Source organism: Tinamus guttatus, unplaced genomic scaffold (assembly GCF_059628265.1).
Source record: "Tinamus guttatus ecotype Peru unplaced genomic scaffold, ASM5962826v1 Tinamus_guttatus_pri_ptg000056l, whole genome shotgun sequence".
NCBI lineage: Eukaryota > Metazoa > Chordata > Aves > Tinamiformes > Tinamidae > Tinamus > Tinamus guttatus.
In genome coordinates this window covers 1,966,649-1,978,626 of record NW_028288590.1, presented here as the reverse complement: position 1 = coordinate 1,978,626, position 11,978 = coordinate 1,966,649, and positions in this window count along the sequence as shown.

Genomic DNA, 11,978 nt, shown 5'->3' with positions numbered 1-11,978 from the left:
GCGAATAGTGCCCTTACCTACAAAAAGTAAAACAAAAGCAAATATATGCAATGCATATAAAATTCTTACATTATCTTTCATCCACATATGTAATTCTGAGCTCTGATCCTATGAGTGCATATGTGCATTACTGTGCATGTGAAGTGCAGGAAAAATGAGGCACATGCTCTTTGAGCCAAGTTGGGGCTTGCTATATGTTTATGTAATGTCTGGTAAGAAAAGATTTCTCATTGTTTTCTATCTATCTGTATATATAACCAAATGACTAAGCATTTATTGAAATCTTGATTTATTAGCAGATAATAAGACAAGATTAAGAGCACTATTTAAAAGGAGTAACATTTTGTAAACTACATACTATAAAAGACAAGAATATTGTTTTGTTATCTTTCTGTAGTGTTATCCACTAGAGAAAGAAATATTTGAGAGTATTTAACTCAATGTGCTATATTCTCTTTTAGCAGGAAATGATCATAGAATCATAGAATCTTTAAGGTTGGAAGGGACCTCTAGAGATCATCTAGTCCAACCCCCCTGCATACGCAGGGACACCTAGAGCACGTGGCACAGGGTGGCATCCAAGCGGGTTTTGAAGATCTCCAGAGAAGGAGACTCCACAACCTCTCTGGGCAGCCTGTTCCAGGGCTCTGTCACCCTCACTGTTAAAAATTTTTCCTTAAGTTCATGTGGAACTTTTGGTGCTTCAGTTTGTGGCCATTACCTCTAGTTCTGTCGGTGGCCACCACTGAAAAGAGGCCAGCACCATCCTCCTCACTGCCTCCCTTGAGGTACTTATATACACTGATTAGATCCCCTCTCAGCTTCTCTTCTCCAGGCTGAACAGGCCCAGCTCCCTCAGCCTCTCCTCATAGGGCAGATGTTCCAGGCCCCTGATCATCCTTGTGGCCCTGCGCTGGACTCTCTCCAGAAGCTCCACATCCCTCTTATACTGTGGAGCCAGAACTGGACACAATAGTCCAGATGTGGCCTCACCAGGGCTGAGTAGAGGGGCAGGATCACCTCCCTCAACCTGCTGGAGACGCTCTTAGATTTTGGAAGAACTGATTCAGCTGGAGTGCCTGAAAAATTTGTATGCATTGGTCCTAGTTGATTCACTTTCCATGTATGATGCTTTTTGTTTATCTTTTTTTTTCTGCTTTGTGTTCTGTACCTTCCCAATCATTTACTGCAAATTTATAAGAAAAGAGTGGCTTAAATGGACAATATTCTGGTGAATTCTTGGCAAATAATGACATATCTGTAGAACTTTTTCTTTTAGCTTGAATACAGTTCCTAATAAAGTGAAGGAACTGGAGGATATATCAGGTCTCCAGTTGCATATGTGCATAGAAGGATCAGCTTCAGAGACCCTCCAGTCCTCTGAAAAGATACTTGCCTTGAATTTTCCAGTCTATAGATTACTCATATCTTGCTGAAATACAGGATTATATCTCCTTTTTCCTTTTCTTGTAAGGCCTAGAGTCCACTGAAGAGACTCTATCATAAGCTATTACAAGGTCAGTGTAGCTTGGCGTATGGTTTTATTACTATGTGTATGAGAAGATTGTCTTCTGTTTCAGAGTCTCCTTTGGCACTTGGATGTGAGTGATCCAGCACATGAGAAACTCCTATGCAGCAACATTGCTTCAGTGTAAATTAAACTCCAGTATTTCCAGAAGCTTTGCACTTCTAATTCTTTTTCAGCACATAACTGTTTTTTTTTTGCTTTTATTTTGAGATACATTAAGCAATCTGAGCTAGATTCTGTACATTTTAAATGTTTGGAGGATCAAACAAATGTTTAAAAGGACAAGAAGACATTTTAATTAGGTGTGTTAGTTCTAAATTCTTTGTTTTTATTTCTCTAGTTGCCTTCTTAATAATACGTTAAGTCTTAATAACACCTTAAGGTCATTAGCTGGGGTATATTGGGATATACGGGAGATGTACTATGGAAGATATAAGTTCTTGCCGTTGTTGTGGTTATTGTAGGCATTATAGTTTCAGCTTGGCATTTGCAATTACAATGAGGCAATAACTGTTAAACAGTGATTGCTTAACTTGCACAACACAAAGCAAAACTGTTTAGGAGTAAGCCTACTGAAAAGGAAAAGATAGCTTAATAAGTGCCTAGGTCACAGCTCGATGTCCTTTAATGCCAGGACAATGTATGAACTGCAATTGCTCTTATTTTTATACAGATTCTTTTTCTGTTAAAGCCTTTAAACCAGCTAAATAAGCTCACGTAACATTTCATCAGAGTGGAGAAATGCCCAGAAAATAGTTAACTGGTTTGTTGCATCACTGGGGAGTTGTATCAGTTACTGCTATGTCTTTAATTCCTACATAAAGAATCTGCTAGCTTGCCCTTTGAGATAAAATACAGAAAGCCCAGAAAGATAACTCATAACATTTATAATGCTTGTGCTATGGTTTTGACTGTGTTTCCATATCTTAACAGGGCCAACATGAATAGCAGCTGTCAGGGCCTGCTCCTTCAAAGCAGCTCTGAATCCTGCCTGAACAATATTTAATTGGGACAGCACCTGCTTGGTCTTGCCCATTATCCAACACTGTTCATCTAATACCTCTGTTTCTTCCAGTCGTCATCTCTGGTTTAACTTTTTGCATTTCTTTTGCTGTACAGCAGTACATGCAGTCACATTCTATGAAGTTACATAGTCATAGATAATAGACTAGACCATTTATTTTACAAGTGACCACTGTTTGTGTGAACTGATGTGTTTTGAAACAAATGAGATTGCATCCTGAGACCAAGAACACACTGGGGACATCTTAAAACAATAACTTCAAAGATGTGTAGCTTTATTTTTATTTTTTGTTTAACTCTCTGGGTTATTTTTTATAGGTACAGCCTTATACGACTACGCCTGTAAGGAGGTTTTGTAGTGTCTTATTATATTTCTGTAATAAACGTAGTTCTGATAGCTTTGCAGCTTTCTGTCTGTAGCTTTGCATGTCTCTGTCCCTTATTTAATTACTAAGCCTCTTGCGTGTAACGTTTAACAAGTTTGTAGACGTTTTGGTGTTGTGCAAGAGCCCTGCTCACGGCCCGGGATGCCCTGCACTGACACGGAGTCGCGGCGCTGCGGGATAGCTGGGATTGGCGGGGACCGCTGGACATGATGTGGCCACCCCGCAGCTCAACCAGGGGCAGCTAGAGGCTGCTCCGGGCTGTGTCCCGTTGGGTTGTCCCATCTGCCAGAACAGAGACTCTGTGACCTCTTCAGGCAACACGTTCCAGGGCTTGACCATCCTCCACTAACGAATGAAAAGAGTTCTTCTAAAGAGCGGCTGGAAATTTTATGTAAGGAATGCAAAACTTTTGTGGAGGGAGGCCACAAAGTGATGTCAAAGGAAGATAAATCAAAGGATATGGCCATAGGCAAGAGGTTATAGAAGCAATTAATTTTTCACCTCAAGTCAAGCTGTGGTCAGCTATCACTGACCATAAAACAAGATGATAGTGGTTGAAGTAACTGCAAAACTAATTGTAGCAGATCTGACCTCCCAAGAAGCAGGATGGCAAATTAGGAAAGTGCCTTTCCTATTTGCAGTAAAGCAGCTTAATATTAGCACTTCAGTAGTAAAAAGGAGATTCCATACAGTGGAACACATAAGTTTTTGCCTTGAACTTGTTCATACTGAGGTTCCCAACTGCAGATGCAAAGAAGCCCTTCCTTGAAATATCTGTATATCTGCAATAAGCCACTTGGTAGGGCTTATTATCATCTTAAAACTACAATTACAGGTAATATTATTTTCTTTCTGTTAAGTTCATAAAAAATTATATGTGCATTTTTTTTCCTGCTACATTTTTATGATATGTTTTTATATTTAGTTGCTGTGTTTCATAATTCATAGTTTCAGTAAAATTCTTAGTCTTCGGGGATAGTTTCTTTCTCTGGAACTAATTATTGAACCACATCGATTCCCAAACTGTATTTGAAGATCTGAAAGCTGTAGCTGCATTTTTCATTTCAAAACTTTTGATGAGTGAGAAACTTCCATTTTATTCTGCTCTCTTTTTCTGCATTCTCTTTGCCCATTAGTTATTTTTAAATACTTTAATTAGAACATGTATAATAAAATGAGAAACTTCAGGCAGGTAATTCACTTGGAATGTGGTTCCCAGAATATTTCAGGAGTCTGAAATTTAAATAGCCATTTAAATAGCCAGCAGCTACTTAAGTTATGAAAAAGCAAGCTGCACATTTAATCCAAAAGCTGTATTTGGTAAGATTAGTACCTTGGAATGAGAATCCATCAGAGTTAAAGAAAAATTCTGCAAAATGTAAATACCTAGCAAAATAAAGACCATGCTCTAAATAAAGGCTGTTTGCTTTCCGATTAAATATTACAATCAACAACTTAGGTCATTTCAAGGCTGTAGTAATCAACTCTGTTCTCCCTTTTCATAGGGAAGGCTCCACATAGAGGCAAAAGTGTAAGTCCAAATAGAACTGGAAATACTACATTATGCCGGGTCTAAAAAACTTCCTTTACTTGGTATATCAGCTGTGGGAGTAGAGGATACTGTGATTTCTGGCCTAAAATGTAATTTACAAATGAGAAATTTCCTTTCCTTGTTACAAACATCTATTAAATGATGACCACATGTAGAGAACAATGACAGGAAAATGAAGCAAAATAACAGATTTATTTGGGATGAATATGCAATATAATCAGAAGACCAGGAAGATGCTTCTCAGTTTCTAACTACATTTATCCTATCAATTGAAACTTGTCATCATCAGATTTGAAGAGCTGTTATAACTTGGCTGTGATTCAGGTATACTTAAGCTAATTTCTTGCTATTTTTTAATAACATGCTATTTCTTTAACTAATAAGAGAGATTTGGAGGGAAAACTTACTTAGCTTATACGGTTTAAATCAAACCAGGATCAAAGACTCTACCAATATTTTAACGGCACATAATTAACTTGTAATCCGTGAACTATAAATGCTGGATCAATATCAGCCACACAACATATAGAGTGCAGCACACTTTCAAAATGCTGATAAGTACTTCCAGGTTTGTAACTACACTTTTATAACTCATCTCCCAAGGCTGCACTTCTGCATGCACACACACTTCACACATGGGGTTATTCATGTACCTGCCACCTCTACGGGCGTTGTGGGTGACAAGAGCACCCCTTCTGCTGGAGATGAGGGGGGTCTCACCGTCCCCCATGCAGCTCCCTGAACTCAGCCTGTTATCCCTGTGTTTGCACAGGATCTTAGGGAAGGATATCAGACACTCGGAAAAATAAGTACTGCATTTTCCCTGTGTATCCCTATTTAGAAAAATAAGTAATGTATTTTCCTGATATACCCCTATTTAATGCGTTTAAACAGACTTTGGTGAGTATATGTCAGAAACAATTTTTGTAAATTGTATGAATGTTTATCACTGCCATTCTCCCCAATATATGGTGTATTTCCAGTCAAATTTTGTACTTATATGGGAGCGCCTATTCCATTCAATCCATATATAACTGTTGAGGAACTAGCTGAAAACATTAGTTTTCTCTGAAAATGTCCAGTGTTTTGTGCAAAAATCTACACTATTCTATACTAAATCGACAATCTTCAGTGTAGATAGCAGAACTGAGATGTCTTATCCATTATTTTCTTTAAAAGTGAAGTTTCTAGCAGTACATGTTCATCTTCACAAAATGACATTGGCCTCCCCTGAGGCAAGCTGATGATGATTGAGATGACGCTGTTGATTTACAGCTCCATCGTGCTTCTGGATAGTTGTTTCCATTTCATAACTCTGCCCCTTCTTTCTGTAATTTGCATTGCAATTGCAATGGCATGCTGTACTTTCGAGAGCGTCTGTGGAGCATCAACTGATAGGCTGTTATCCCACTGTTCAATGAACGAAAAGAATGCAGGCTACTCTGGAAATCTCTCTTGCATTATCTCCAGTGCAGGTGAGTGATTTTTTCTTTAACTTTCACAGGACTATACTGGCACTGCTCTGTTCTGGGAGCAGAACAGGGCATGAGCAGGTGAGCTGCACATATCTTGCATAGCACGTGGCTTGTCCCCAGCGCTGCAGATGTCCGCACCTGCGAGTCCTGTGGCAAAAGCTGGGCCTGGGCCCCATCCAGCTGATCGGTGCAAGACACCCACCTACACCTCTGCCCACAACCTGCCCTTTGGAGACCCTTCTCCAAGGTGTGGTGGCCTGAAGTCAGCGTGAGAGTTACTGGGAGAAGTGGCAGACAGAAGCTGTAGGGGATAAAGCTCTAGCCAAGTGACAGCTGTATCCTGCTTATTTGAACTGTTCCACAAAATATTTTTTTTCAGGATGGAAGTCTGATTTTTCCAGCTAGTGAATTCCAAAATCCTCAACTTCAGGCACGTCAGGGTGGGAGATGTGCAGCTCATTGAAGCACCCAATAGCAGAGGTTTGTAGCTCTGAGAGAGGCCTGGGGAATGTGCTTTTGGATTGCAGTGTTGGCTGAAAGAGCTTTTGAGCTATGAGTAGGGAAGACTTCCAGTTGTCTTTGAGCATTTTTGAGTATAAAAATTTGAGTAGTTCAGTGTGCAGAAAGGCAGGACTCTGCAGAGTATAGTAAAATGATTCAGCGACTTCACCTTTCTTTTCCAAACTGGGACTACCTCCAAGATCCTAAGTATTTGGCCGAAACTAAGTATATATGAAGAAAAAGCTGTAAAGTGCAAGGCAGAGATTTTAGCAATGTTTTCAGTCCCTTGATCACATCCATGCCAGTGCGATAACATGAATTCTTTACAGTGGAACAAATATACCGAAGTAATAGACAGATGACCTGCATTTCATAATGAGAATATGGTTAAGATATGGAACACATGAGAGTATTTTTTTTTCTAGCCATGTGTCCAGAATGTCCACAAAAACTAGAAAAAGAGACCAGAAAGAAAGGCCTGGCTGTCCAGGCACTGACCACACTGCTGCTCTTGCTATGTTTGTCACCTTTATGGGTATGTGCAGGTGCTGCACACTTCAGTGCTTAACCAAGTGCAATGAGGAGATTTCAACATTCAGGCTTGTTTTTATAATTGCACACTTGCCTTGGTGACTTAGTTTGGTCAGATTTATTGCAAACAAACATGATAGCTCTAACACACTGGCTTATTGATTAAGAGTTAAGACATATATGCTTAACAAGGAGGCAAAGAGGCAAGAGTTAAGACATATGTGCTTAACAAAGAGGTAAGGAGGTTTACATAAAGCCAGAAGGTGTCCCTATGGCCATTAATTATTTCTTAGTCTTTAGCCTCTTTCACAGCGGTCAGAAGAAGCTCAATTTACAGATTTATCCTATCCTTATCCCTTAGCAAGCATCTGTGTAAATAGTGTTCATCGACTAATGCTCCAGGGAGCTTGCAGTTTCTAATGAGACTAACCTCTTGCTCTCAGGATGAGGTACAATATATGGGAGCTTGACATAGATAGAGTATAGTAGCCAAGCTTCAGGCTGCCAGTCTGGTTTTGAATCCCACACTTTAGATGTCTTATTGAAAACAATATAAAAGTGTGTATACATATATACGTATAAATATAAAAATATGAACTACACAGCAGCTATCACCTCACTAAAATCCTTGAAAAACCTCCTACTGACTTCAAATGGAAATGGTCCCAAATGGTACAAATCCCAAATACAGATTACCTTTTACCTACAAGATGACCCCTTCGTTGTTAGAGCAGCTAATTCTGTCATCAGACTACTTGACAAATAGGAGTAAAAAAGGCAAGAATTAATAATAAATAGAGGTAGTGCAATCAGCAGAGAGGAAAGAATTTGCAGTCAAACAGTAATGCTAGTCCTGATAACAAAAATGGATATATAAAAAGAAAGTGGCTTAACGCATGAAATGGAATCCTCATTTTCTTGGGCAATCACAGACCAGAAAAGACATATGTGAAACTACTGTCTTATTTCACATTTGGGAAAAAATATAAGAAGAAAGCTCTAGAAGAAAACTCATTAAAGAACAAAGTGGAATACAAATCACTTTAGTCATGCTTTGCAATGACAATATAAACAAATCAGGTTTGTACTTCTGATGTGATAGATATAGAGAGAGCAGCATAACCGTGAATAATACGAACTCGAGCCGCCGCGGTTGTCATGCTGATACCTCTGTGGATAGCAAGTGGGTAATACCAGCTGCCAGATAAACAAGACACAAGCTGAACTTCAGAAGTTTAGTCACGTATTGCTGCACCGCTACTAAATGCTCCAAGTCCTGGACTCCATGTTAATGTTCATGCCTTGCTGGGGGCCCTGGAGCGACCGTCCTGCCAGGGGACTCTGAGCCTTCCTGCATACAGGTGCCCTCCTGCCCTGGCAGAGCCTGGTGTCACCACCGCCTCCGTGACACTTCTGTCCCCCGGAGGCTGTGCTGACAGGGGCATTCGTCAGGGTGCGCAGGAAATAGAACCCATAGTGAAATAACTTAAAAGAGCTAAAGAAAGCAAAGCCACAGCAAAGCAAATCCCCAAGCAGAAATAAGCTTGACAAGCACACGGAAAGTAGGAAGAGGGATCGGAATGCATTTATAAGAGACAGAGAAAATATTAAAGTGGAATGGAAAGATACAGCGGCCGTGAGAAATAAGACTGAACACCGGGTAAAGACAGAGAGAAGCTGTTTTCAAATATAGATGGAGATACACAAACATAAAAGGAAGGAACAAATATTGTAGTTTTTGTCAGACTAGAGAAAAGGGATTTACTAGACCCAGTCCTGGGGAGGCTAGGAAGGAGGAGAAGGGGTACTTTATTTAAGCTGGGATATTTCATTATTATGGGATCTCTGGAGCAGAACAAGAAATAATAAATAATATTAAAGTAATAGAAATACTTTTTCCTTTAGATATGTATGATGTATAAACAGATTTTAAATGAACTATGGAAGCATGACAGTCATTCAGAGACACTTTAATTCATTCTTTTGGCATTTGAGAGAGTTTCCGAGTAAAAGATAATAAATAATTCATACAGAGTTGCGAAACTAAGAAAGAAACTACTGACCTCTCACTTTCAAATTAATTTGTCAATGGCATCTTAAATAAATCAATTTAAAAATGTGTGCCCATTTCTTTTGTTTACTCTTCCCATATTGAGGCAAGAAGATTCTGGAAGATAAAGCATCAGGGGCTGTTGCGTTTCTAGATTATCAGAAGCATTCCACATCAGGGCACAGGAAAGAAAGGAAATTAGGAATGCTAAAATACTTTCTGTACATGGTTGAAATGGAAATAAAATAGTGGTTGAAGGGCTAGTTTAAGAGCATAAGACAATATTTGTCCTAATGTGAGGCGTTCTTTGTCTGAATGGAGCAAGGGTGTGTTTACACCAAATAAGTCAAGTACTGACCAAGTAACTTCACCAGTACCAATTGCCATAGCTGTAAACACTAGAGTTAATGCAAATAGAGAATGTGTTTATCTGGCGTGTCGGTATGCTCCGTGAAAGGGAAAAATGAGTGCACCGTGAGCACTGACCGCGCACTGAACTGCCCCCTTACTGGCTCCGTTACAGCAAACAGGCTCAGTTTCCCACATGCCTCACGTTTCTCCTGGAACCTGCCCACAGTAAAACAGCAACTACTGAGGGGAGAAGAGTTAGGAGGCTTCAGAGCAGACACCCAGTTTGGGGAAGGGGGCTCCGAGGCCCCCCTGCTCCACCGTTCATTCAGTTCATGTTTTGGAGGGGAATCATAGCAGCGTCATCCTGCAGAAGACCTGTGTCTAACCATGGTTTCCAGGAAAGGAGGGAGCTTTTGCAGGATCAGGAGCCCTAGATCACTAGGTGGCTCAGCGGCTCATGACTCCTTAACCACCTGTGTAAAGCACCAGCCGAATCAAGCAGCTAAGAGGGAGAGAGCGGGCGCTGAAGAGGGAGAACAGCTTGTCCTGAGGTGAGGAAGGACCCCATGGAACCAGAGCTGGATGTGAAACGAGGACAGCCCAGACCTGCTCCCTGTGCCTCTCCTCTACCCGATGGCACAGGGGGACCTGTTGGGCAAGCTGCTCCCTGCCCCAGCTGGCCACGCTTTGCCTGGCAAGGTGTCTGCTTCTAGCTGTAGTTACTGAGGGCAGGAGCTGCTACGAGCCTCTCTGACATCTCCCTTCTAAAGGGCTTTTTTTTTTTTTTTTAGTGAACAGGAGAAAGCTTTTTTCAGTGATGAGCATATGGGAATTTTCTGTGGGTTGAGCAGAAAGGAAGTGATCGGAGCAAACGGTGGAAAAAAGAGAGGCAGTGCTCCTTGGCCTGCTTCAAAAGCACAAGCAAGGGGCTTTAGAGGAAAGAAGAGACCTGAGATTAAAGCAGGATCTTTTATACAATGTGCAAGTATCACGGGATGCTCTAGGCAAGATATCATTGAAATCTATGGTACTGGGGACAAAAGAATGACATCTCAATGAATCTGGCAAATGTCAGCTGTACCACAAGCTAATATAAAAGCATGCGAGTGACATACTGCTAATCTTCAGGGATTCATCGGTAAGTGATGAGAGACTGGACTACTAAACTGATATTTAAGAAGAAAATAAATCACCCCTGAGCAGACTATGCTTGAAATACCCCTCTGCTGACACTCCAATTAATGCTGCAAGAAATCCCAGAGTGGCCTGGCCAGAACAAGAGGAGATAAAAAGCCAGAGCAGTTGCACAATGTAGCACTTTGCAAATTTATTTTCCTCCTAAACTAGTTCTGTGCATACAAATGCTTCATTTTTAGCACTTAAAAAATCCCAGTGAGTGATCTGTGACAGCAGAGTTCACTCAGTCCCACAGTTGTCAGCAGGACTACAGCCTGTACGTCCCACTCAGGCCAACCGCTGAAACGGCATGGGCAGGTTGTGGGTCTGTACAACCATGTGCATCCTGCCAATCATTTTCAAAGGTTTTTGCTGACAGCAGACTAAGGTTGAGTGTTCCTACAACATTAGCAGGGAAATAATTATGCTACTGCATATCTGTTCCCCCTATGGTCCATTATCCCAACTCCTTTAGCCTTGTTCATTTATTCTGACTTTTTCACTGTTTATTTATTGCCCTACTTCTTATCATGGCAATTCCTACAGTTTATAAATTACATTCTCAGTTTTAGTCTCTCTAACTCTGGTTCCAGTCCTAGGCTCCTCCTCAACTCCCTTCCATTCTCTCTGTTGCTAAAAAAAAAGAAAAAAGACACTTGCAGGAGAACTGCACAGCTTTGAACTTGCTGTCAGCAAGCTGATCCTCCCAACAAAACAGCTTATAGTGCAGTGTCTTGTTGGGAAAAACTATTTCACAATACTGTTTTTTTTTTTTTTTAGGAGATTAATGAAACCTCCATTTGAAATTTCAAAATTAATGTTTTTGTGGGTTGGAGGGACATATGTATTCTGCTAATTCTTTTAAGTTAGACCTGGTCAGAAAGTAGCCTGTTAGTTCTACAGTTTATTTATCTGTTTATTTATTTTATTTTTTTCTCTTAATTTGAGAACAAACATTCTAAAAAAGTCTGTTGTCAACATGGAAGTCTATCATATTTCATTCAAATACTCAAATAAACAAATTGTTTTCAAAACCAAATTTAATCCCAAACACTCTATTAGTCCACAGTAACGTAAAGCTTGTTTAGTGGTGCGTCAAAAAAAAAAAAAAAATCTCAGAAGCCTAAATTTCCCATGTGCCCTGAAAGTTAATGCAATGCAGTTCAGTAAAAACAGCCAGACAGCGTTCCTGGGATGGATAGGATAGCTGTAATTTTCAATATTGTGTTAAACTTCATTTTCTGATTCTTCTCAATAATGGTCTAATGGAAGAAGAATAAGTACATAAGGGACAGAACAGAGGACTATAAGCATTAGGAAAGCATTTAAAAGATTATTAAAACATCATAGTTTCACCAGGGACTCTTTCTGGGTGAGGTAACAAGCAGAATAATGAAAAAGTACA